At 30.1% G+C, this 27,417-nt stretch overlaps 1 protein-coding gene and 1 long non-coding RNA gene across 2 annotated transcripts in view; both read right to left on the bottom strand.

Moving 5' to 3' along the window:
- LOC147812601 (uncharacterized) overlaps positions 1-3,427 on the bottom strand; it is a 51,329-nt gene extending 47,902 nt beyond the window's left edge. Inside the window, exon 1 of the long non-coding RNA XR_015433463.1 lies at positions 3,223-3,427. This is a non-coding gene — a long non-coding RNA (uncharacterized LOC147812601). The remainder of the gene's footprint in view (positions 1-3,222) is intronic.
- LOC147812596 (pre-mRNA 3' end processing protein WDR33-like) overlaps positions 1-27,417 on the bottom strand; it is a 612,260-nt gene that overhangs the window by 384,481 nt on the left and 200,362 nt on the right. The gene's annotated exons all lie outside the window — the stretch shown is intronic.

Here is a 27,417-nt window from a genome sequence, read left to right as displayed (position 1 = left end):
AAATTATAATATTTACTTTTATCATTTCTGTCAAATAAATAAAAAAGTAGTATTCAATATCATAGAAGTTTATTAAGTTTGAAGCAATTTTCTAAGTAGTTTGTGTACTTTTTAAAAGAAAGCTCAAAATTATCAGGGATTATCCACAAATGTCATTTTGTAGCATTGCAAATTACATAGTACAAATCATGATACAAAACATACAAAATGAAATTTGTAAAAAACCCTCTATCGTTTTGAGTCCTTTTAAAAAAATATATATACAAAAACTACTTAGTAAAGTGCTTAAAACTTTTTAAATTTTTACAAAGTGAAAATCAAACTTTTTTCATTAGTTGCCAATTACAATTCATTACAAAATTATGAAAATTTAATTTCTTTGCGCATGCGCAATATAAAGATACTTTGAATACTCATATCTTGCGCAGTTTATAATTTTCTTTTCAAATTTAAAAACAATAATTTTGTAATTAATTTTAAAATCTAATTCAATCTCATTAAATTCGGATTGAATGATCCCAAACGAATGGGACTTTAAATTTATACACAAAAATGAAAGAGGTGTAATGATTTGGGTTTTTTTTCTGGTACTTTTTTTCCGAAAGTTTTTACACATATATATCCAAGGCATTACTTTTAATTACAGTTTGTGAGTATACAAAATAATACATTAAATACAAACAATGAAACTTTTGACCATAATTGATCAACCTCAAAAAAATATATACATATTTTTCTTTAAAATTAAATATTTTTTAAACTATTGCATTATTAAATAGTATCAAATACTCAAAGTTCTAAAAATTAATACTTTTTTTTAAAAATTATTTTGATTTTATAGACAATAACTAAAATTTACCTTTATGGTCTAACAACTAATTACTTCAAAAAAATTTTATAATATTTTTTAAATTCTTTGTATGTCTTTTAATGTAATGTTAAAGACATAAGAAAAATTAAATAATCTGCAAATTCACGTATGATCAATCAAATGTTTTATCACGAAAAATATGAATTAAATCAACTGTGAAAAAAAAAACATTAATATTTTTCAATATATGAACTTTTGTTTATTTTTATCTGTAAGATTTATTTTCGTTTTTTTCTTTTTGTTTATAGAGTATGTATATAAGGTAAGAACTTTAAATAAATAGGAAACAGGGTTGGGTTTTTGACGTCAAAAAGTGGTTTTTGACATGACAAGGGTATAATACTGGTTTAAACCGTCAAAAACCCGTCAAAAATGTCAAAAACTAAAGTTTGCCAAAAAAAATATATAAACTTCAAAACTACCAACAGTTGCCATGCATTATATTGAAATTTAATTATACTATAGGTAATCAGCAGGTTTTAAAATATTTTTTAATTAAAATTAAGGTAAACTAACAGATTTAAAATCTAAGAGATTTATATTCAAATGCATGTGCAGAAAAATTTTGCACAAAATTTTTTTAAATATTTATATTTTGAAAAAAAAATTGTTTTTTTTTGATACTTAAGAAAATTAAAAGTTTATTACTATGCATTTTTGACATATAAGGAACATATAACTAATATTTATAAGGAACATACAAGTTATGTTGTATAAATACAAACTTGATAGAAGTGTATGAAAAATTTTTTAATGTTATACCGAATATCTTTATTATCCAGATAGTTAATTTGAATTTAAAAGTAGTTATATTTGTGAATAATGATAAGTATAATTCATATTGTTTATTATATTTATTTATAATTATTACACTTATCATTTTAAAACAATTTTTACCTCTTAATTTTTTTCCCCCACTTGTATTAAGAATACAAATAATGCATATCTTGAAAGCAAGAAGTAATTATTCAACAGCTGAATATTTAGATATTCAACAAAACTATGTATATAGTATTCAGCAAAATGAAATTCACAAGTATTTGGATAAACTAAATTTTCAGCATAGTAAATGAATAGGCTGAATATACTGTAAATCGACACTAACTACTCTGTGTATTTAACAGAAAGCACTTAAATTTGTATTGTCTTATGCTAAAAAGATTATCAAGAAGATTTAAAAGAATATTAAAAAGATTTTTCTTTAAAAGATGTCTAATGTGCAAAACTGCAAATGTTTATCCTTAAAAATGTCTAATTTTTAGTATAATCTATACTATACACTAAATTTGGTTATAAATAAATTTCTTAATAATATCACTGCAGATTTTCAATAACACATGAAAATGAATACATAATATTACAAAAGATGTGAGCTTTCAAAAGTACAAGATTTTGGTTACTATTCAAAATATAAGTGTTTCTTCAAAATTTTAAATTTATTTTTTCTAGAACATATTTAGAAACACTATCCTTTATAAAAAATATATAAATTTTACGTATTAATTAAATTTCACATATGAATATAGGTTTTTGACATTTTCGACATTTTTGACAGTGAGGTTTTTGACGTGACGGTTTAAACCATGGTTTAAACTGTCAAGAACTGTCACATGTCAAAAACCTGCCAACCGTGATAGGAAATATTAAGTTTTGAATTAATGTAACCATTTAAAAGAAATTAGAATTTCCTCCAGTTAATTCCAATTGATTTATTTATTTATATAAATAATTAAAAACGTTAATTTTGTTTATTCAACAAATTTCTGTTATATAGCTTTCATATAAACAATAGATTTAAAAATGTTATATTTACTAAAGTGTGCTAATTTTGAATTTAGAAGCATTACTTCATATTAATTGAAATGCTTCCATTTGAAAACAAGTAAATTATAAATTTTTATCGTTATTTCTATAATAAGTCAGCAAAATTTTTATTTGTGAATTATAAGCTGAAAAATAATGTTTTACATACTTAAAAGTTTCTACTTGATCATTTTAATTAAGTAACTAAAAACAATACCAGAAATAACATCTATACAGTCTCTGATATTAAACCGAACACATATGTTAATTATCACAATTGTCATGCCTTTTATTTATTATTAAAAAAAAAACAGTTTATTATCTGATCACATTAAATTTAAATATTACAAAAGTGTTCCGAATGTAAAAAGAATTCCATTCTGGAAGAACTGTTTGGTAAAAGCGTCTGAAGATATACACAACATTTTTCTTTCGACGTGGAAAGAAAATCCATAAATACAAGATTTTAATATAAATATTAGTAAAGGGAAATTATTTAGCAAATAAAATGTAGCGTGAATATAAAGTATATTAAAATTCTTTATTACCTCTATCATGAGAATTGACAATCACGAACATTCACTGTATTCAATGCAGTGCACTCACCGTTCTATAAATTGTTCCGTCACATATGATTTCATTTCATTTTCGCCTCTTAGTTTAAAACCAATCAAATCGAAGGACGATTCAAAGAAAATTTGCATTTGCACAAATGTTCGCAGAGCGAAATGAAAACTCCTCTACTCTTTTTAGGGTTGCTTTAAGTTAATTTCTTAAGAAAGATAAAGGAAAGGAAATCGCCAAGTCAATGGCGGGAAAGGGAATCGAAATTTTCAACAGTATATGACATTTTTAATTGAATTAATTAAATCCTCGTTCTTTTATAAATGAATGATGTTTATTTATTGTTACACATGCATATGTAAGTTTGTGAACTCATTTCGAAATACAACTTTCATTTTACGAAGAAAAGTAGGATTTTGCAAAATTTTAATTTGCCTCATTTCTTTCCATTTATTCTCCAAACGTTTAAAAGCGGGGAAATAGTGATAACTGAATTACAAGTGTACGTTTATGCAGTATGGTGAGATGGGGGGGATTGTGACAAAGGAGAGTCAGAGCCTGACTAAGGCAAGGGCATACGAGGCAGTTGCCCCGGGCCCCATATCAGAGGGGGTCCCCGAAACGAATTGAGAGTTTATTTTAGATTTCTTTCTTAATTAAACATTTTTTTAAAACAAAATATCAGTACTGTGTAAAATCCGTCAGTTTTATGTTAGCTTCTTCATTAATCTATCATATGAACATAAAAAAATCTATCTTTCGTAAATCTATGGCTTTCAAGGACGTAATTCAGATAAATTTTCGCAATTACGATGGATAAATTTGGCCAATCAAAAGCTTGTATTTTTACGTATCACAAAATGCGATATGTTTGCAAAAATACGGGCTTTCTCTAGACTTAATTGAGCCATCATAATAGCGAAAATTTAGCTGAATCCGTCCTAATGTCAGCAAGGATATGAATTTTTCGAAGCTAGATGACAATCAAAAAACTGCATTCGGTAATGATGGACATGGAATTGTCAATCAATGAATAAAATGAACAGAAAGATATTTCGTCTGACCATTGAACTGGGGGGAGGGGGGGGACTTTATAGCTATTTTAGGTTCTAGTCAATTTTCTTATTATGTTATCTATAATGAGGTGAAAAATTTAGATACCTCCATAAAGTTCGGTTCTTCATAACTAAAAAAGTGAAGCAGACGGGGGCACCCAAAGAAGTTTTTAGCCCGGGCCCCAAATAGGCTAAGTCGGGCCTTGCTTATGGATTCCGGGACAAATTTTATTGAGGGCTAAAAACAGAAGGAGTCACAAAGTTTAAAAGACCCTTTTTTCAAAACTTAAGTTCACCCAGCTTATAAATGAATTTTCCTCAATTTTTTTGTCATAAAAATTATTTTAAAACACAAAACACTATATTTTTGCAAGGAAGTTGCAAATAGCTCTCAGCAGTTCCGGACTTTGGGACTGTTATCCCTGTCTAAGCCTTCACTGTAAAAATTCTCGGATCAAACCAAGGAAGAAACACTGAGGAAGAAACATAAAAACCTGTTTGATTGTTCCTTGAAGTTAGCGGGTGTTTTAAATAATTACCTTTAAACTACACTCGACAATGAGAAAAAAGTATGGTCAAAACTTTCAGAATATGGTAAAATTTACCATGTTCCTGGCTCTATGTTAACAACTAAAAGCTCAATAATTTTTACAGAAGCTAAGAATGATTTTGACAATTTACAATAAAATATGGTTTTACAATGTATGCTAAAATAAGATAAATGTAGTAAAGTTAGATCATTTTATCACGATACTTAGAATATGGCATAAAAACCGTTTATTCGGTTAAATTTACTTTTCAGTTCGACATATTTTTCTAAATGTGTAGTAGCAAAATCTTTAATTTTAAAAACCAGAATTTCCGGTAAATCATTACCATATGAACGGAAAAATTACCACCAACTGAAAGGTTTAAATGCCTAATATTTTGGTTTTTATTACCAGAATAAAGTTTTTCCCTTACTAGAAATGTCATTACTAAACTTAATTTGCATAACATTACTTAATTTGATCAAATTTTTTTTTCTCCTCTTGTTTTTTTCGGGCCGACCGGCCTGTGTAGAGGGCAGGGAACTGTCCTTGCATCAGAAAGGTTCTGGGTTCGAATCCCGAGCAAGGCATAGATGTTCTTTCCTTCTCTCTGAACTATCTGTTCTCACTGAGGGAGCGACGTTGGCCCACCTAATATGGTGCCCCTGAAAGAGAGACCAACAAAATCGCCCTGTATATGCTTGAATTGACGGATGTTAACACAGCTGGGCATTGGAAAAGAAAAAAAAAATGTTTTTTTTTTTTCTTCCGGTAATTGAAACAAGTTTTGATTTATTCAAACCCACCTACACGATCGTGATCGATAGTGTGTTTGATTTCCCTTTATTCACTGAAATGTTATTTTGTTAATTCGAATCTGTTAACGTTTATCGTTTTTTTAATAAGATCTAAGAATATACAATTCTGAATCTTGAGAAAGTGAGATAATTAATAAGTAGTAAACATGATTAATGAAGTACTTTTTTCGATAATGATAGTATTAGGAAATCTAGTTCACACTTTATTGACACCCTAATGAAACATACTCTGGTAAACTGCATTAAAATTTTTTAAAGAACATATAACTTTTGTATTAATTAAGGAAACAGCCGGCCGGAGACTCCCCGTGTAGTAAATGGTGACTGGTGCACACTAAATATGTAGGGTCACAAAGTCCTCCATGTTCCAATAACAAACCGGTGCCTCTGGGTGTACTGAATTGGAGATAGATCGTTCTCTGTCTTAAGTCAAAATTATTACATTTTGACGAATTAATGGGTCTGCCAAATAAACGGGTGCAACGTATGGGTGTGGCAGAAGTCGAATTCTTAGCCATAGATCGCGCCACTGGGACGACAACAAGAACAACATTAATTAAGGAAACGAAAACATATTTTTAAGAGGTAGTAGTGACAGGGACAAAATTGCTAAAAACTTTTTTTTTAAAAATAGTATTTAACCAAAAACTATTTAAGCGTAATAAAAGAGTTTTTTTGTTTTGTTTAAATAAACCTTTCGAAGACTGATTAATTATGAAATCTAAACAAATGTATTAAAATAAACTTACTTATAGAAGGTAGAAGTAATTAAGACGTATGAAAATATTTTTTCCCTTAAGCTAGTTTAGATGCAAACAAGTTGAGATTTTATTCTGAAAATTTACCAGATTTCACAGTAATGTAAAAAAAAGGAGTAATACTAATTATTTATTCATATTTTATTCAAACAGTTGCCTTCTTAGTGACCAATTTAATTACACATTTATCATGAGTAACAACTGAGATAACTAAACTAAGGGACAGCTTATGCTGATTGAATGTGAAAATATATATAAAAACAAGCAAAAAATACTATAGTCTTAAAAGTAAACTTAGTTTGATGACTTCATCGCTACAATCATGTTGTTGGACACGAAATTGAGGATCATTAATCAATATGGACTCTCTCCTCTAGCTCAGAACAGGCTGTTGAGTCATGTTCTACTTTTAAGGGAAAATATGGTGCACATTTTTAACAACTTAAACATTTAACAAAAAACACACACATATTGAGTATTTGTTATAATATCGATGCCTGTTCGTATCAATCCCCACTGGCCGAAGACTCCCCGTGTAGTAAATGGTGACTGATGCACGTTAAATCTGTGGAGTCGCAAAGTCCTCCATGTTCCCATAACAAATCAATACCTCTGGGGTACTGATTCAGGAGTTCCCTTGTCTTCTGGATATGTTCAAAATTACAAAGCTACGGAATTGAACATTAGTAGTCGTAAACTCAAAATTGGGTTGGAATGCTGGGTTGGCATCAATATATATGGTAAATATATTGATGCCTTTATGTTGTTTGAAAAATGTTTCTTGAAAGAAAGCATAATTCTGCAAAGTTAAGTAAGAATTAAGAAGATGCCACTTTGTCCAATTATAGATATAATCTAAATTACCATTATAACACCGTAAAAAATTTGGAATTAAATTACGATTAAAAGTACTGAACGTTTGGGTGCATTATATGTAAAATCATGCCCACTGTAAAATCAATTTTTGCCGTAAAATTTTATACCGTAATTTTTAAAGAAATATTTATACTATTTGTCAGATTTTTTCCCCTCTCTTTAATATTAATTTGCAATCCCTTATGGGCAACTACTTTTGGTTATTTCCTATATAGAAAAATTTCTTCAAATATACAGGGTATTTATAAAGTCCCGGACCCATTTTGATGTTCAATAACTCATAAAATAATGAAGATAGATTAAAATTAATAACATAACCCTTGTCAATGAACGTCCACGTGTTCTCCCTTCGTCGCATGGAGAATATCAAGTCGATAGTCAATTACAAGCCAGGTAGCGGCAAGCATGTCGGCATCCACCATTAAATCTATGCTTTCTCTTGTGGTGTATGAATTCTCCTTAATATCCGCTCGAATAAGACATCACAAAGAAAAGTACTACATAGAACAAACGCATCAAAAGTAAACATAACATTGCAATAGTTGCCAAAAACAAAAGAGAGAAAAATGCAATTATTAAGCAGACGATATTTAGAAAAGTACAGATATTTAGACTGGAAAATGAAATTATCTGAAATTAACCACATGCGCAGACGATATTTACAAAAGTAAAGATACTCAAACCTGAAAAGGAAAATATATGAGTTATTCCATCAATAAATGCCATAAGTTTGTTTATATCTTCATTATTTTATGAGTTATTAAACATCAAAATGGGTCCGGGAATTTATAAACAACCTGTATATTAAAAAGGTAATTTCCAAATACCCTCTATTTAGAAGCTGTTAATAAATATTGAGTTAAATTATTATTTTAAATTGAAGTATAACATTGATTGATAATTATTTTTCATTTTTAAAATAAAACAAAAAAGAAACATTTGTTATCCTGAAATACACCTTCCCCTAAAACAATTATTGTTATTATTAACATTTTTGAAACCCTATTTACATACTTTCCTGTCCTTTTTAAATCCTATTTTTACATAATTTTTATTTTACGTTTAGAACCGTAAACAATAACACTATTAGAATCATTAAAAATGATTTTGAAAGCTTTTAAGCGAAAAAAATATATTACTTCGAAGCGTTGGTTTCGCCAAACTAATTAAAAGAAAGATTCTGTCATAAATATGGACACCTGAAGGGAAAAAAAATCCCATCTGTTGATTTTAAAGAAGAGAAGGAAAAATAAAATAAATAAGAAAAAACTTCCTTCCCTCACCTTTTCACAAATTTAAAAAGTTGGCATGCAGCCAAAGAAGTATTAAACTATGAATTTGAAAACGATAACTTGATATTTAAGCTCAAATTTTATTCAATCTTTTTTAGACGTTTTCAATTTTATTATTTCTTTCTTTTAGCCATACCGTGTTACAAAATCATTATAACTTCTGTTCAAAGCTTAAAGAATAGATATTCTAATTTTGAAGAAAGATAGTACTTTCTTGGTAGAGAGAGATTTAAAAAAAGGCTTAAAAGATCATTCACTGCATTTGAAATTAAATATAATTTTTAGTACTTTTCAATCAGTGGGTCAAAAATGCTCTAAAACAGCCATGTTTGGAGAGAAAGGAAGAGGTAATATCAAATAAAACACCACACATTTTGCTTAAAATAAAAATATTTAAAACTATTTAATAGCTTTGAAATTATTTAATATATTTAAAAGTATTTAATGTATTTGAAATTATTTAGCATATTTATACTTTTTTTTATCTCGTATAACAAAATAAAGGCTCATCTATATTCAGATCACAAATGTAATTAAAAAAAAACGCTTTAAAATTAAAGAGTAGAATTTTAGATGTGATCTATAACATGTATTTTGTTTCCGAACTGTTCTCCGAATTGTGAAATGGGATACTTTGTGACAAAGGGTATGGGGTGTCAAAAAATTTTGAAAAAAAAAGTGGAAATTAAAGTTATTTATTTATATATATATATGAGTCGTGGTGGCTCAACGGATAGTGCGCCGGTCACCTCCCGATGATGCGACCCGAATTCGAATCCTAACGATGACCCGTCGGAACGATTTCCACACCCAGCTCGAGCCGACAACTGTGCTGACGTAAAACATTCTCAGTGGTGGACTGATCATGGTTAAAAATCAACGTGCAGCCAGGCAAGCTGAGGAATATTTTCGTGGTTTTCCTCTCCATGTAACGCAAATGCGGATTAGTTCCATCAAAAAGTCCTCCACAATAGCAAAATTTCTCCGCATACTTGATCCAGAAGTTCCCTTGCCTTCTGGATTGTGTTCAAAATTACAAAACAACGGAGTTGAACATTGGTAGTTGTAAACTCCAATTTAGTTCGACTGTTCAATGACGATTATAAAATATGTATAAGTAAATAATAAATATCGGTTACTTTAAAGAAAAGTTTACATTTTTACTCATGGAGTCACATCTCTCCGGTTCTCAACTTTCTCCTTTCATATATGACAAGGCGTATTACTGTTTGTACGCCTAGGTCTATGAGTATCAGTACATATCCAAAAAGTGTCCTTCTCTTTTTAAAATCTTTTCCTCTTCAAGAACAGGGTAACAATACCTTCCAGGCCAGGGATCGTTCACATGTATGGGAGTGGAGTCAGAATACTAATACTTCCCCCCGTCCCGCCGCGACCCTTTCATCTTGTTCAATTTTCTACCGTGGTCGCAGGGACGCATATAGGGGATATCTTTATATCTATGCCTGGTAATATGAATGAAACCAAAAAATTATAACAAGCCTATCCCTATATTAAAAAAAAGAAAGGGGAGATGGTTAAACTATACAGAATAGTCATAAAATATACCTTTAATATACTTTACCAGGCCGGGATAGCCTGGTTGGTAGGGCACTGGGGCCATGTCCAAGTGATCGTGTGTTCGATCCCTGCCTGCCGAAGACTCCCCGTGTATGGTGACTGATGCATGTTAAATCTGTGGAGTCGCAAAGTCCTCCATGTTCCCATAACAAACCGGTGCCTCTGGGGGTACTGAATTGGAGATTGATCGTTCTCTGGTTCAGGTCAAAATTACGATCTGTGAATGAATGTATGTGTGTATGGTTCCGTCCTATAAACGTGATGTGTGTGGCTGAATTCTTGGCATGGATGGCTCCACTACAAAACAAGGAGAGTCGCTTGGTCCACCAATCTGGGTTGCTGATATTTCAAGTGGCATTAGAAACAACCATAACAATAGTTTTTAAAAGCAACGTGAAAGAAATTAAAATTAAAAACTTGGCAAGCCCAGAATAAAAAATTAAAATCGAAAGGCATGGAATTTAAATCTGAAAAGAATTAACAAATAAATTTACTCTTTAATCTTATATCTGGTATGAAAAAGTTTAAATTATCATATTCAACTTGAAATTAAATTAAATTTTAAGTAACGTGCATGTTTACAAATTCGAAGCGTAGAGATTTAAATTGAATCTCTAATTTAGCAAACAAATAATAACATCGAAAAAAAGGAGAGAAAATGATAGTTTGAAATCAAATTATAAGAGCGATACAGGAAAGGTATGTGCGATAGTAGAAGACAGAGAATGAAACGAGGAATTAAATATATTGGTTTATGTAAAATTAACATCCAACTACTCATTAAAATATTTCTTTTTTTAAATGAGCATCAAGCATTATCTCTGATTCAGGTCAAAAATTAAGATCTGTGGATGAATGAATGGATGTATGAATGGGTCCACCCTATAAACGGGTGTGACGTATGGGTGTGGCAGAAGTCGAATTCTTGGTCATATATGGCGCAACTGGAAAACAAGAACAATCACTCCCCCTCTGCCTATATATATATATATATATATATATATATATATATATATATATATATATATATATATATATATATATATATATATATATATATATATATATATATATATATATATATATATATATATATATATATATATATATATATATATATATATATATATTAATACATAATTTAAAAGCGCTCATACCATCAAAGCATTTAAGCCTCTTTCAACAGGTATAAATAATAAAAAAAGGTTGTTTTTTTTGCATTCATCTTATGTTTAATTAGTGGACTGTTGTACAATGCATCAGTATCCTTATGGTGCCCTCCCGGCTTATGCTTTACTATCACCTGAAAACGAGCTAAAGCTCAACGCTATAGCATAGCATTCCGAATTGCGTAATTTGAAATCTTCATGCGAAAGAAATCCCTTTGGTGATTCCTTGAAGATATGACAAGATTAAGAGGCGATTAAAAACATTTTACGCGTGCTCTCTATTGTTTTAAAGATAGACGCAGAAAAAAAGCGAGTGCTTTGAGGTGAATTAATTCCATTTTTTAAGCTGCATAGAATATGCAAAAAAAGTACACCTGAACAGTTGGTGTGGAGGGCGAATCTAAGATGTTGCAAATTTCGAAAAAGAATTTTCAAAAGTTTTTACATCTCACTGGAATCCTCGCCGGCCGAAGACTCCCCGTGTAGTAAATGGTGACTGATGCACGCTAAATCTGTCGAGTCTCAAAGTCCTCCATGTTCCCACAACAAATCAATATCTCTGGGGGTACTGGTCCAGGAGTTTCCTTGTCTTCTGGATTGGTTCAAAATTATAAGGCTACGGAGTTGAACGTAAGTGGTCGTAAACCCATGAAATTGGGTCGGCTATTCAACGACGGTTATAAAATAAAATAAAATACATCTATTAGGTTTTTCTTATCGTAATTAATTTTTATGTTTTTCAAATAAAATGTTCTATATCTACAGAAAAAAATACCTAATTTATATGCTTGAAAAGTTCTTCCCATTTGTTTTAATATCAATAACTCCTATTAGAAATATAAACAAATTCAACTTCCAAATATAAATAAGGAAGTGCTTTTTCTTTCTTTTTTAATCTGCCAGAATTTATTATTGAATTTTAGTTTCATTTGACTTTCTAACAGATTGTAATCGATGCAGAGAAATCAGCTTTTTGTTGTGTTTAAATGTTAACGATTATTAAATCGTATTATAAAGTTAACAAAAAAAATGATGTAATCTTTATTTATATATTGTCCTGCTTTCAAAATATTTATCCAATTAAATTTTGAAAGTAAAACATTTTTTTACAATGTTTAAATCACAAAGAAGGTTGTTTTAATTAAATTTAAAACTACCTTCTACGTCGTGCCTTTGAAAGCTTTTCCCCAGAATTGTAAATTATTTATTATTTTTAATTATTATTTTTCGACCATAATTTTTTTATTCACTAACTCACTAACTTGATTTTATTATGATTGCCAAATAGTAATTTAAATTTTAGGAGTTTGTTATGCACGCTATTGTTCTTTGTTTATTACAGGGTTTTACACAACAGTCAACCTTAATATTTTTTCTTCTAAAGGCAGGCACTGAACTTTTACGTCCTTCGAATGTGAAGTTGCCGGAAGTATTACTCATTTAACTTTACCCAGTGGGTACCTGTGAACCTAAGTCACGGATTTTGAGACCTCTCATTTATATTTAACTTCATTTTCGACAAATAGGGCATAAATATATCAAAGGGCCGGCCAGATGGTTGAGCGGTTAGCGTGCCTGACTGCGGGTTCGAATCCAGCTCAGGACATGAATGTTTATCTGTGTGTGTTGTTCTCTATTGTGTGAATGTGGCCCACCCTATAAACGGGTATCTGTGACAGTGTGGCATGTTGATCCTCAAAATCATATTAAATCGGGTAAATAAAAACGTTATCAAAATTATGCAAACGTTCATGATGAAGGAGGATTGAAAAACATCTAAATTAATTAAAAATCATTGTCTAATGAAAGTTGGAAGTGTATACTATAATAATCACCTTTCAAAAGTTTTCTGTTTTCTTCGAATTACCTAATAAGTTTCGTTGCTTAAAGTCCTGCGTTCCACAATAGTGATTCGACTACAATAGTCGATTTCAATAACTTTTTTTAGTTTAAATTTTATTTCGAATTTTAAACATTACGCATATCATTTTTTATCCATTTTTTACCCATTTTATCCAAGATTTCTTGAACATTATTTTTTACTCTTTGTGTCAGGCACCACATCTTCTAAAACCAGGATTTATGATCATTCACAGCAGCATAAAAAAGAAATTGAATAAAATATAAATGCTAACTGCAAGGCAAAACTGAGCATTTTTATCTAGAAAATTGCGAAAACAACGCAAGCAAATTTTTAAAATTTGCTATCCCATTGCCGGGGTAAATGAAAAAATAAATTCTCAATTCAGATCATACATCAACTGCAGAGTTTTTAAAAAAGCGAAGAGTAAATGATAATCTCACATTTTTCAATAATGATTTGTCATACTTTGATAAAGTTTTTTATTTATTTATTCATTTTTTCTTTACTGGATTAATTTTTTCTTTATTGGATTATTGATTTTCTGCTTTTAAAGTTGTTTACTGGGTTTCTTTAATTCTGAAAAAAAGATAAAGAAAATGATGGTGGAACATTTTTTATTGAATCAACTATTTTAGATTGTGCACGATTTTAATTATTGATAATAATAAAGTTAATTTAGTGTTAAGTAAGGTTAAATAAATGGAAGGTAAACAAAATATCAGTTAGAGTTTTTGATTGATCAGAATTCAAAAAGTAATAAGAGATAAAAAGAAACACTATTTTGTGCGTTGGAAATTTTCGTAATTAAAATTTCGTTGGATTGTCTGAATTCCATGATTTTTTTTAAGAAAAGAAAAAAAGATCTAAATCAAATGTAAAAATAGCAAAACATAGGCACATCAACCTATCTCTAGTCAAAATACATTGATTAGGGTGTGCATTTTTGAATCCAACAGCTTTCAAAGGAAAACATAATTTGACCTCCTGGCCATAATTTATTTTAAATGAAAGTTGGAATCATAATCTTTAAAGTTTTCTTTTTACTGCTTATTTTTAAAGTGAAGAATTCTGAAAAAGAAAAATACAATACCTACATTGAATAAAATAAATTGTTTGAGTGTAACATTGATTTTAAAGTATTCAATAAAAAGACTTACTACCAATTACTCAAAACAGTGTAAATATAAGATTAACTTAATGTATAGTATGTGTAAATATAAGATTAACTTAATGTATAGTATGTGTAAATATAAGATTAACTTAAATTTATATTTATTTATGTAGCTATAGGTACGATTTACGTAAAGAAAATGTTAAATTTCATATTTCTAAAAAAAGACAAAAAGCAAAATAATTTAAAATTAAAAGTTTAAAAACGCTTACATATTAAAAACGGGTCAGTATTTCTGTAACACAATTCATTTCTTCAATGTTAACAACTTTTTTGCTCTATGTTACGGCTTTCGAAATATCGTAACACGCTCAGTTTTCCATGTATGTAACTTAATTGCGCCAAGTTGCCAATAGGTTTGTTTTTATGATAAATTCAAATTACTTTACCCCGGCAGATAGTCGTTCCCTTTCCCCGTATAATTGGGGATACCACGGCTTCATATCACCTCCAACGATAATACTCGCTATAAATTCTGTCCCATGTCAACAAAATCTTCAACACACGCAAATTCCATCAGGCAAAACTCCTCAGAAAGTATTACCATCCTGTAAATCAGTCTATCCTGCAACATTGTGTAAAGCTTTGGCGGATTGTTTAGTTAGACACAAAAATTCCAAGGGCTTAAATCACATATATTTATTACCTGTTCTTGATCATTATATTAAATGTAATAATAACATATATACAGAAGAAAGCAATGCTTAAAACCGAAAAAAAGAAAAAGCTACATTAAATGTTGCTAAAAAGAATTTTTTTAACTAGTGTCTTATCATATTTGCTTCAATTGCGATTATAACGAAACCTGTGGAGACTATATTAAGTCGCAAAGACAGAAAAAAAACATTTTTTTGAAAAGAGCTTATACCTATCTCACATCTAGTCTTTTCACTAGGTATTAATATCAAAGTACTCTCTTTCAAACAAATGAATATAAAAAATTAGTCAGTTGTCCGCCAAATGACCCCCTAAAATGCAGCAATTGATGATAATAAGTAAATAAAAGAAAACAATGCATGAAACAGTAAATGTCAGTCCTTTAAACATGGCTATACAACAAGAAATTATCCCAGCTATCCAGAATAATTTACAGAATCTCAGATTTAAGCGACAACAGCAGGAGGAGAATTGAAGGAGGAGACTATTTTTAAAAAATGCTTTATACATATTTTTCAGCATATGTATATATTTTTCGTAATTTTGACACGTCTCCTTTGATCTGGTATTAATATCAAAGTTGTCATTTGAACCCAAAAATTATAAAAAATTACTAAAGTGTCCACCAAATTATCCCCTTATAACCGGCTATTAATAATAATTTGAATGCAATTGAGAGGAATGCCTGCAGTCGAAGTAGACGATAGTATACCTTAAATGTATACTATACAAAAATTGTTTTTCTCCTCATATCGTATTTTAGACCATCATCGATCCTAGCGACACCTGTGCTAACTATTATAAATCGAGTTACATGGACAGAATAAAATATTTTTAAAAAATGCTTTATACAGATTTCTCAGCATATGTATATATTTTTCGAAATTTTGACACCTCTCCTTTGATTTGGTTTTAGTATCAAAGTTGTCATTTGTACCCAAAAATTATAAAAAATTACTAAAGTGTCCACCAAATTATCCCCTTAAAACCAGCTATTAATAATATTTAGAAAGCAGTGGAGAGAAATGCCTATAAGTGAAGTAGACAATAGTATACATTAATTGTAGGCCAAACAGAATTTTTTTTCTTTCTTATATCGTAACTTACACCATCATCGATCTTAGCGACACCTGTGCTAACTATTATAAATCGAGTAACATGGACAGAATAAAATAGTTTTAAAAAATGCTTTATACAGATTTCTCAGCATATGTATATATTTTTCGAAATTTTGACACCTCTCCTTTGATCTGGTATTAGTATCAAAGTTGTCAATTGAACCCAAAAATTATAAAAAATTACTAAAGTGTCCACCAAATTATCCCCTTATAACCGGCTTTTAATAATAATTTGAATGCAAATGAGAGGAATGCCACCAGGCGAAGTAGACGATAGTGTACTTTAAATGTATACTATATAGAAATTGTTTTTCTCCTCATATCGTATTTTAGACCATCCTCGATCCTAGCGACACCTGTGCTAATTATTGTAAATCGAGTGACATGGATAAAATGAAATATTTTTAAAAAATGCTTTATACAGATTTCTCAGCATATGTATATATTTTTCGAAATTTTGACACCTCTCCTTTGATCTGGTATTAGTATCAAGGTTGTCATTTGAACCCAAAAATTATAAAAAATTACTAAAGTGTCCACCAAATTATCCCCTTATAACCGGCTATTAATAATAATTTGAATGCAATGGAGAGGAATTGCCCCAGTCGAAGTAGACGATAGTATACTTTAAATGTATAATATACAGAAATTGTTTTTCTCCTCATATCGTATTTTAGACCATCAGCGATCCTATCGACAACTGTGCTAACTATTTTAAATCGAGTGACATGGACAGAATAAAATATTTTAAAAAAATGCTTTATACAGATTTCTCAGCATATGTATATATTTTTCGAAATTTTGACACCTCTCCTTTGATTTGGTTTTAGTATCAAAGTTGTCATTTGTACCCAAAAATTATAAAAAATTACTAAAGTGTCCACCAAATTATCCCCTTAAAACCAGCTATTAATAATATTTAGAAAGCAGTGGAGAGAAATGCCTATAAGTGAAGTAGACAATAGTATACATTAATTGTAGGCCAAACAGATTTTTTTTTCTTTCTTATATCGTAACTTACACCATCATCGATCCTAGCGACACCTGTGCTAACTATTATAAATCGAGTTACATGGACAGAATAAAATATTTTTAAAAAATGCTTTATACAGATTTCTCAGCATATGTATATTTTTTTCGAAATTTTGACACCTCTCCTTTGATTTACTTTTAGTATCAAAGTTGTCATTTGTACCCAAAAATTATAAAAAATTACTAAAGTGTCCACCAAATTATCCCCTTAAAACCAGCTATTAATAATATTTAGAAAGCAGTGGAGAGAAATGCCTATAAGTGAAGTAGACAATAGTATACATTAATTGTAGGCGAAACAGATTTTTTTTCTTTCTTATATCGTAACTTACACCATCATCGATCCTAGCGACACCTGTGCTAACTATTATAAATCGAGTTACATGGACAGAATAAAATATTTTTAAAAAATGCTTTATACAGATTTCTGAGCATATGTATATATTTTTCGAAATTTTGACACCTCTCCTTTGATTTGGTTTTAGTATCAAAGTTGTCATTTGTATCCAAAAATTATAAAAAATTACTAAAGTGTCCACCAAATTATCCCCTTAAAACCAGCTATTAATAATATTTAGAAAGCAGTGGAGAGAAATGCCTATAAGTGAAGTAGACAATAGTATACATTAATTGTAGGCCAAACAGATTTTTTTTTCTTTCTTATATCGTAACTTACACCATCATCGATCTTAGCGACACCTGTGCTAACTATTATAAATCGAGTAAAATGGACAGAATAAAATAGTTTTAAAAAATGCTTTATACAGATTTCTCAGCATATGTATATATTTTTCGAAATTTTGACACCTCTCCTTTGATCTGGTATTAGTATCAAAGTTGTCATTTGAACCCAAAAATTATAAAAAATTACTAAAGTGTCCACCAAATTATCCCCTTATAACCGGCTATTAATAATAATTTGAATGCAAATGAGAGGAATGCCACCAGACGAAGTAGAAGATAGTATACTTTAAATGTATACTATATAGAAATTTTTTTTCTCCTCATATCGTATTTTAGACCATCATCGATCCTAGCGACACCTGTGCTAATTATTGTAAATCGAGTGACATGGATAGAATGAAATATTTTTAAAAAATGCTTTATATAGATTTCTCAATATATGTATATATTTTTCGAAATTTTGACACCTCTCCTTTGATCTGGTATTAGTATCAAGGTTGTCATTTGAACCCAAAAATTATAAAAAATTACTAAAGTGTCCACCAAATTATCCCCTTATAACCGGCTATTAATAATAATTTGAATGCAATTGAGAGGAATGCCTGCAGTCGAAGTAGACGATAGTATACCTTAAATGCATACTATACAAAAATTGTTTTTCTCCTCATATCGTATTTCAGACCATCATCGATCCTAGCGACACCTGTGCTAACTATTATAAATCGAGTTACATGGACAGAATAAAATATTTTTAAAAAATGCTTTGTACAGATTTCTCAGCATATGTATATATTTTTCGAAATTTTGACACCTCTTCTTTGATTTGGTTTTAGTATCAAAGTTGTCATTTGTACCCAAAAATTATAAAAAATTACTAAAGTGTCCACCAAATTATCCCCTTAAAACCAGCTATTAATAATATTTAGAAAGCAGTGGAGAGAAATGCCTATAAGTGAAGTAGACAATAGTATACATTAATTGTAGGCCAAACAGATTTTTTTTTCTTTCTTATATCGTAACTTACACCATCATCGATCTTAGCGACACCTGTGCTAACTATTATAAATCGAGTAAAATGGACAGAATAAAATAGTTTTAAAAAATGCTTTATACAGATTTCTCAGCATATGTATATATTTTTCGAAATTTTGACACCTCTCCTTTGATCTGGTATTAGTATCAAAGTTGTCATTTGAACCCAAAAATTATAAAAAATTACTAAAGTGTCCACCAAATTATCCCCTTATAACCGGCTATTAATAATAATTTGAATGCAAATGAGAGGAATGCCACCAGACGAAGTAGAAGATAGTATACTTTAAATGTATACTATATAGAAATTTTTTTTCTCCTCATATCGTATTTTAGACCATCATCGATCCTAGCGACACCTGTGCTAATTATTGTAAATCGAGTGACATGGATAGAATGAAATATTTTTAAAAAATGCTTTATATAGATTTCTCAATATATGTATATATTTTTCGAAATTTTGACACCTCTCCTTTGATCTGGTATTAGTATCAAGGTTGTCATTTGAACCCAAAAATTATAAAAAATTACTAAAGTGTCCACCAAATTATCCCCTTATAACCGGCTATTAATAATAATTTGAATGCAATTGAGAGGAATGCCTGCAGTCGAAGTAGACGATAGTATACCTTAAATGCATACTATACAAAAATTGTTTTTCTCCTCATATCGTATTTCAGACCATCATCGATCCTAGCGACACCTGTGCTAACTATTATAAATCGAGTTACATGGACAGAATAAAATATTTTTAAAAAATGCTTTGTACAGATTTCTCAGCATATGTATATATTTTTCGAAATTTTGACACCTCTTCTTTGATTTGGTTTTAGTATCAAAGTTGTCATTTGTACCCAAAAATTATAAAAAATTACTAAAGTGTCCACCAAATTATCCCCTTAAAACCAGCTATTAATAATATTTAGAAAGCAGTGGAGAGAAATGCCTATAAGTGAAGTAGACAATAGTATACATTAATTGTAGGCCAAACAGAATTTTTTTTCTTTCTTATATCGTAACTTACACCATCATCGATCTTAGCGACACCTGTGCTAACTATTATAAATCGAGTAACATGGACAGAATAAAATAGTTTTAAAAAATGCTTTATACAGATTTCTCAGCATATGTATATATTTTTCGAAATTTTGACACCTCTCCTTTGATCTGGTATTAGTATCAAAGTTGTCAATTGAACCCAAAAATTATAAAAAATTACTAAAGTGTCCACCAAATTATCCCCTTATAACCGGCTTTTAATAATAATTTGAATGCAAATGAGAGGAATGCCACCAGGCGAAGTAGACGATAGTATACTTTAAATGTATACTATATAGAAATTGTTTTTCTCCTCATATCGTATTTTAGACCATCCTCGATCCTAGCGACACCTGTGCTAATTATTGTAAATCGAGTGACATGGATAAAATGAAATATTTTTAAAAAATGCTTTATACAGATTTCTCAGCATATGTATATATTTTTCGAAATTTTGACACCTCTCCTTTGATCTGGTATTAGTATCAAGGTTGTCATTTGAACCCAAAAATTATAAAAAATTACTAAAGTGTCCACCAAATTATCCCCTTATAACCGGCTATTAATAATAATTTGAATGCAATTGAGAGGAATGCCTGCAGTCGAAGTAGACGATAGTATACTTTAAATGTATACTATACAGAAATTGTTTTTCTTCTCATATCGTATTTTAGACCATCATCGATCTTAGCGACACCTGTGCTAACTATTATAAATCGAGTAACATGGACAGAATAAAATAGTTTTAAAAAATGCTTTATACAGATTTCTCAGCATATGTATATATTTTTCGAAATTTTGACACCTCTCCTTTGATCTGGTATTAGTATCAAAGTTGTCATTTGAACCCAAAAATTATAAAAAATTACTAAAGTGTCCACCAAATTATCCCCTTATAACCGGCTATTAATAATAATTTGAATGCAATGGAGAGGAATTGCCCCAGTCGAAGTAGACGATAGTATACTTTAAATGTATAATATACAGAAATTGTTTTTCTCCTCATATCGTATTTTAGACCATCAGCGATCCTATCGACACCTGTGCTAACTATTATAAATCGAGTGACATGGACAGAATAAAATCTTTTAAAAAAAATTTTTATACGTATTTCTTAGCGTATGTATATGTTTTTCGGATATGTATATGGGTGATTCTCACGAAATATGACTATTCACTGTCCCTTGCTCCAAGATCTAATACTATAATATTAAAAGAACTTTTTTTAAAAATAAATTATTAATTGCATTGATATTATCATTTTAAAATGACTTAGCACTAGCATTGACTGTTTTGCATAGTTAAAAAATTTAATTGAACTTCAAAATGTCATTTTCCACGCATGTCCCAAACAATGTTTCCAATAATAACTTGCTACAAAACTTCCCATAACATTTTCAATATCTAATTTTTTTTACCTCAACCGATGTAAGCATTTCTAGAATATAAGCAAAGGGTATTATTACCGAAAACTTCGTTTAAAGTAATTTTTTCTGTCAGTAATTTGTTTGTCCCAAGAAAATCTGTCATTTTCTGGCTAATCTTATATAGTGGTTTATAACCAAAATAGATAGAGTCAGCAATCAATATCTTAAGGTAATAGATTTATTAGGTACCCTCCTATATGAACATGTCTTGTTGCAGGAATAAAGAATCAATTTTCTGGTTCAAAATCTATTTCAAAATTTTTTTCAAGATGAGTAGGTTTTTGTGTTGTCATTTTCCTGGCTTCTTGAAATCATTAATAACATAAACTACATAGATTTATCTGAGTTATTTCAAGAAATCCTGTTGTTTTCTGCAGAATGTAAACGTCTTAGGCCAAAATATTAATTTAAAGTAAAGTTATATACTATAAAATGGCGAATTTGTCATTATCCTGGCTTATGAAATCCAGGACATTGAAGTGTTACAAATTTTTTTTTTAACTGCTAATACTGTAAGGCGGAAAAGCAAATATTAACCTAATACCAAGTTTATGTATGTTTGTTATATGGTTGGTAATATGAAATCCAGGACATTGAAGTGTTACCAAATTTCTTTTTAACTGTTAATACTGTAAGGCGGAAAAGCAAATCTTAACCTAATACCAAGTTTATGTATGATTGTTATATGGTTGGTAATATGAAATCCAGGACATTGAAGTGTTACCAAATTTTTTTTTAACTGCTAATACTGTAAGGCGGAAAAGCAAATATTAACCTAATATCAAGTTTATGTGTGATTGTTATATGGTTGGTAATATGAAATCCAGGACATTGAAGTGTTACCAAATTTTTTTTTAACTGCTAATACTGTAAGGCGGAAAAGCAAATATTAACCTAATACCAAGTTTATGTATGATTGTTATATGGTTGGTAATATGAAATCCAGGACATTGAAGTGTTACCAAATTTTTTTTAACTGCTAATACTGTAAGGCGGAAAAGCAAATATTAACCTAATACCAAGTTTATGTGTGATTGTTATATGGTTGGTAATATGAAATCCAGGACATTGAAGTGTTACCAAATTTTTTTTTTAACTGCTAATACTGTAAGGCAGAAAAGCAAATATTAACCTAATACCAAGTTTATGTATGATTTTAATATGGTTTGATGTTATTTATTTATTTAATGATTGATTATTATACACAAATTTATTCTTTACATATTAGCAACAAAAAAAAAATTGATTCTTTCTACAGCGGATAAAAATAACTAATTTAAGTAATTTTTGGTCCATCTAACATAAGGCTCAAGTTGAGTTACTTACTATTAACTTAAAATGACCATTTTTTAAACTTCTAAGCTATGCTTATGTCATTTTCCTGGCATTCAAGATTTGGCGAATTTCTATTTTTTTTTCCTCCAGTAAATGTCAATAAACTACACTGCTTTTGGTAAGATATTAATAAATGTAACTAAGGAAGTATACAAGAATTTTTTTAGATTATTTCGAAGACTTTAAATTTGAAGAAATTTTTTGGTTCGAATTGTCATTTTTAAAAAGAATCACCCATACATGTTTTTGCATATGTGTTTGGAAGGGGGCTACAATCCTGTTGCAGGTGCTTTTAGCCCAGTTTAACAGATTTTTGCGATACATATTATTAGAATTATTGTGTTAATTTAGTTAAATAAAAAATTAATATGCCTAGTAATTGAATATTTTAGATGAATATTATCACTTTTGTTGATTCTATGTGAAAATTTTGTAAACCAAGTAAAATAGGAACCTATTAAATATATAGGATAAACTTTAAAAATTAATTTGAATTTTAAGGCCACTTATTTCGCATTCAAATTTGAATTAGTTTGTTTTGAACGGGATTCAACGTCATCTTAAAGGGTTACCAAAAACTAAAAAAATTACGCCAATTTCAGGAAAATTAGAGCCTGAGCAAGTTTTACTCTTATTTAATATTTAAAAAAATAATGCATAGATTTTGTTGTAAATTTACACATAACAAAGGTGATAGAATTCTGTTTATTTCCCCCTGGTTTCAATTAAACTTACACTTTAAAAAAAATAATAATAAAGTTTTTATTTATTAAAATATAGAACATTTCAATGATTATTATTGTTAGAATTTAACTGAACTGTATGTAAAAATGCTATGTTTATTTTATCATCGGCGTTGACCATAAATTCGTGGCAACCAATGTTTAACTCTTTCTGATGTTGATTACAACGAAGAAAAGAAAAGTTACTGTTTGTTTCCATTGGAAAACTTGCAATGGCAGCATAATAATGAAGAAAACCCTCTATGGTTCGACCGATCTCATAATCCATATACAACATTTGCAATGAATTTTGTAGCCGAACATTAGATATAATTCTACTCTTGGGTTAGGGAGAAACTATAAATCTACAATAATTTACTGCTGAAAATAAATATTAAATACAATAAAGAATGAATTAATAATTATTTCTCTTAAAAAAAATATTCTGCTAAAGCAAAAAGTAAGGAAATAAAAATAAGGAATATTTTTTGGGACTCATCAATTTTATCTTTTTTTTAAAAAAAATAGAGCGCTAAAAATGAAATTTTTAAAAGAATCACCGGATAAACTAAAAATCTGGAGTTAAAGACATTTTAAATCTAACATGAAATAAATTTAACGTGAAATAAAATAAATTGTCATTTAAAACGATATTCTAAAAATTAAAAAGTAGAATTGATTGTTTTTTGTAATACCAACGTTGAATAGAAAACTAAAAAGAAGATTTTCGATTTTAATGTAAAATTAGGAACCTTTCTGATGGTGCAATTTTTTATCAATGAGAAACTATTTCAGTAAAACCACCTTGTACCTTGTTACAAAGAGAAGAAAATCACGAAAACTTTCTCAGTTAGACCAACGATTTAGGAAATATATAACCTGACAGGTTGAAAATTGAATTTATGTAACTTAAGGGTAAAAAAAAAACACACACACATTTTACACAAAACATTCAATTTATACTTACCGCTTACTTATTGCATTCATACCAGCTTCAGTTTAATTGTAAGCGTGAATGAATTTAAAATATATTTAAATGCTCTTAAATGAGCTTCTTTTTAAGTAATGAAACCTTTACACTGGTTTTAACAACTTTATAGGTGTGTGTTCTTTCGTAAAAATAGTAAGATTTTTAGAACTTGATGAGAGTGTGTTTCTTATTTGTGGAATCCAATGAATTATTTAATGTATTAAGTTTTTCAAAAAGTTTTTTTGAGTTTGCAACTAGCACATTGTAAAAAATTGCTATAATTTTTGCAGAAAATTTCCATGCATTTTTTTTGCAGTACCGGTGTTGTAACGGTAAACGAACCTGGTTGGCAGGATGCTGGACCCACGTTCATGAGAACGGGAGTTCGAATGTAGCCATCCGAAAACTCCCTTTGTTGTAAATGGTGACGTGTGCACGTTAAATCTATCGAGTCGTAAAGTCCTCCGTGTTCCCATAAAAAATTATACCTCTGAGGGTACTGAATTGGGGATTGATCGTTCTCTGGCTCAGGGGAAAATTACGATGTGTGGAAGAATGAATGAATTCACCCTGTAAACGGGTGGGACGTATGGGTGTGGGTGAAGTCAAATTCTTGGATATAGATGGCGCCACTGAAAAACAATAACAATCACACCATTTGCCTACGACAACAGCATCAACGAAAAATAAAAATGCTTTTTGCTGCAAAATCGATTGTTTTCGTCACATATGCCAGATAATCAGTGCCGACTGAAATCATTTAACGCCATTTTCAGGTGGCTGAAGAACATTCGATGTACACTTGTCTTTCTTTTTATACTATTAATTAAATTTTATGTTATTTTCTTAAAACGTTTTAGGACGAAATACGCAAAATTAGCAATAAGGAGATCCCCATACCAAACTTTGGGACTCTATTTTCCAGCAATCCCCTTTATTTTGGGAGGCAATAATCATAATCGGTAGAAAAATTGTTATTCAGAGAAAATACGTGTTTGTATCTGATTTCGTAACTCATCTGCACTAACTAATTAACAGATTTAAGATCACCCCAGCCCCTTGAACTATTAAGTACAAGAACTTAAAAATGCTGTCATTAGATTAAAAGTTATTCTAGGTGTTTTGCTTATTTTTTTTTCGCACTGTTCATTACTTTAGTTCTACTATAATCTATCACAAGATGTTCAAAAATAACAGTGAAAACGTGTAAAACCGAAAAACGTAACAGCAACTTGTTTCTTCTGCATTAAAAAAGCTTCCTAGTCTTTTCCGCTAGAGCGTTTTGTTTAGAATACTTCGATAGAAAAGTTCGATCTGGGAGCGGTCGTCAACTTTATCTCAATGCAGCTATTATAAAAATATTTATCTATTAGAATTGATAGATAAATATTTTATATATTGTTGCTGTAGTCAGCCATATAGGCAGAGGGGGTAGGATCGTTCTTGTTTTCTAGTGGCGCCAACTATGGCCAAGAGTTTGACTTCTGCCACACCCGTTTATAGGACGGACCCATTCATACAAACACAGATCATAATTTTGACCTGAACCGGAGAACTATCAATCTCCAATTGAGTACCCCAGAGGTTTTGATTTTTTATGAGAACATGGAGTACTTCGTGATCCAACAGATTTAACGTGCAACAGTCACCATTTTACTTCACCGGCCGGCTGGATTCGAACTCTCGTTTTCATAAAACTGAGTCCAGCACCTAACATACCAAGCTATACCGGCCTTATCTAATATGTATCTACTATTGCTACGAAAAGCTCCCCAATCGGTGCTCGGGGTTAATTTTAAAGTTGACAGTTTGGTCCGGCGGGAATGTCTCCTAACGTTTGAACAAATTTGAAGTTGATTGGTTCATAACAGCAAAAATTGGTGCAAATTATCAGAATTCTCCTAACACTGTTTTGAGCCGTGATGGCTCACCGGCTAAGGCAGTCATTGAGAAGAGCTAAGGTTCGATTCCCAGAGACGGTTTGAAGCCCCCTCAACTTCAGATCGATAGATATCAGAAGGTGTGTAAAGTAAAGGGGGCATGTGCGCAGTGTCTACCACAATCATGACGTTGGTCACGAAATTGTGCAGTCTTATGACCCATGACCCACTACGGGCTGTAGCGGGAATTCTTTACTTGACCACTGATTTATTTTTATACCGCATTGCGACCATCGATCTTAGGAATTTTAATTGAACGATGCATTTAAAATATAATATAAAACATTGCGTAAAATTAAAAAAAATAAGCACTGTAAAACTATTAATATTTGAACTATCGGTAGTTTTAAGCAATGCAGATGTGGAAATAATTACATTTTCCACACAAGGCAATGAAAAAAAAATCCAATTCGAATGTGCTTAAAATTTCAAAAGTAATTGATAAATAGTAAAATATTTTTTTGAAATTATTTAAAAAGGCTTTGAACAAAGAAAGAATCATCTTCCAATATAAAACGATACGTGAAAATTGCAATATATATATTTTATCTGACAAGACAAAAATGTTAAAATTAATATTAAATTTAGTAAATAACCAAAACTATTTTTTAATTCTTCGAAAATATATTCCAATTCGATGCAATGAAAAAGAGGTGCAAAGAATAAAATTAACAGTTCGCAGCTCAAGGTCTCAAATTAACAAACTTGTTGGACCGTATTTTTAAAATTGTGGTTATTCCTTATAATTTGAGTCAAAAATTCGTCGGAAAAAAGACGTGTTCCGTGGAAGGTCGAGAGTTAAGACAATTCGATTAAATTGAGTCGTGATTTGTCAGGGGATAGAGCCTTCCAATGAGAGAACCGGGTTCGAATCCCATCAATGGCCGGTCGATACGAATTCAACATTCTGCTTGCTGACGTAAAATATCCTCAATGGTAGACGGGTCATGGGTTAGACTCCCCTTGCAGTCAGGCTAACTGTGGGAGGTTTTCCTCTCCATGTAACGCAAATGTGGTTTAGTTCCATAGAAAAGTCCTCTATGAAGGCAAATTTCTCCCAATACTTGATCCAGGAGTTCACTTGTCTTCTGGATTGGGTTCAAAATGACA

The sequence above is a fragment of the Parasteatoda tepidariorum genome, chromosome 4, assembly GCF_982258835.1.
Source record: "Parasteatoda tepidariorum strain Cologne lab strain chromosome 4, Ptep-v5.0, whole genome shotgun sequence".
Taxonomy (NCBI): Eukaryota; Metazoa; Arthropoda; class Arachnida; order Araneae; family Theridiidae; genus Parasteatoda; species Parasteatoda tepidariorum.
The sequence above is the reverse complement of the archived record's forward strand: the minus strand, read 5'-3'. Positions and strand labels throughout refer to the sequence as shown.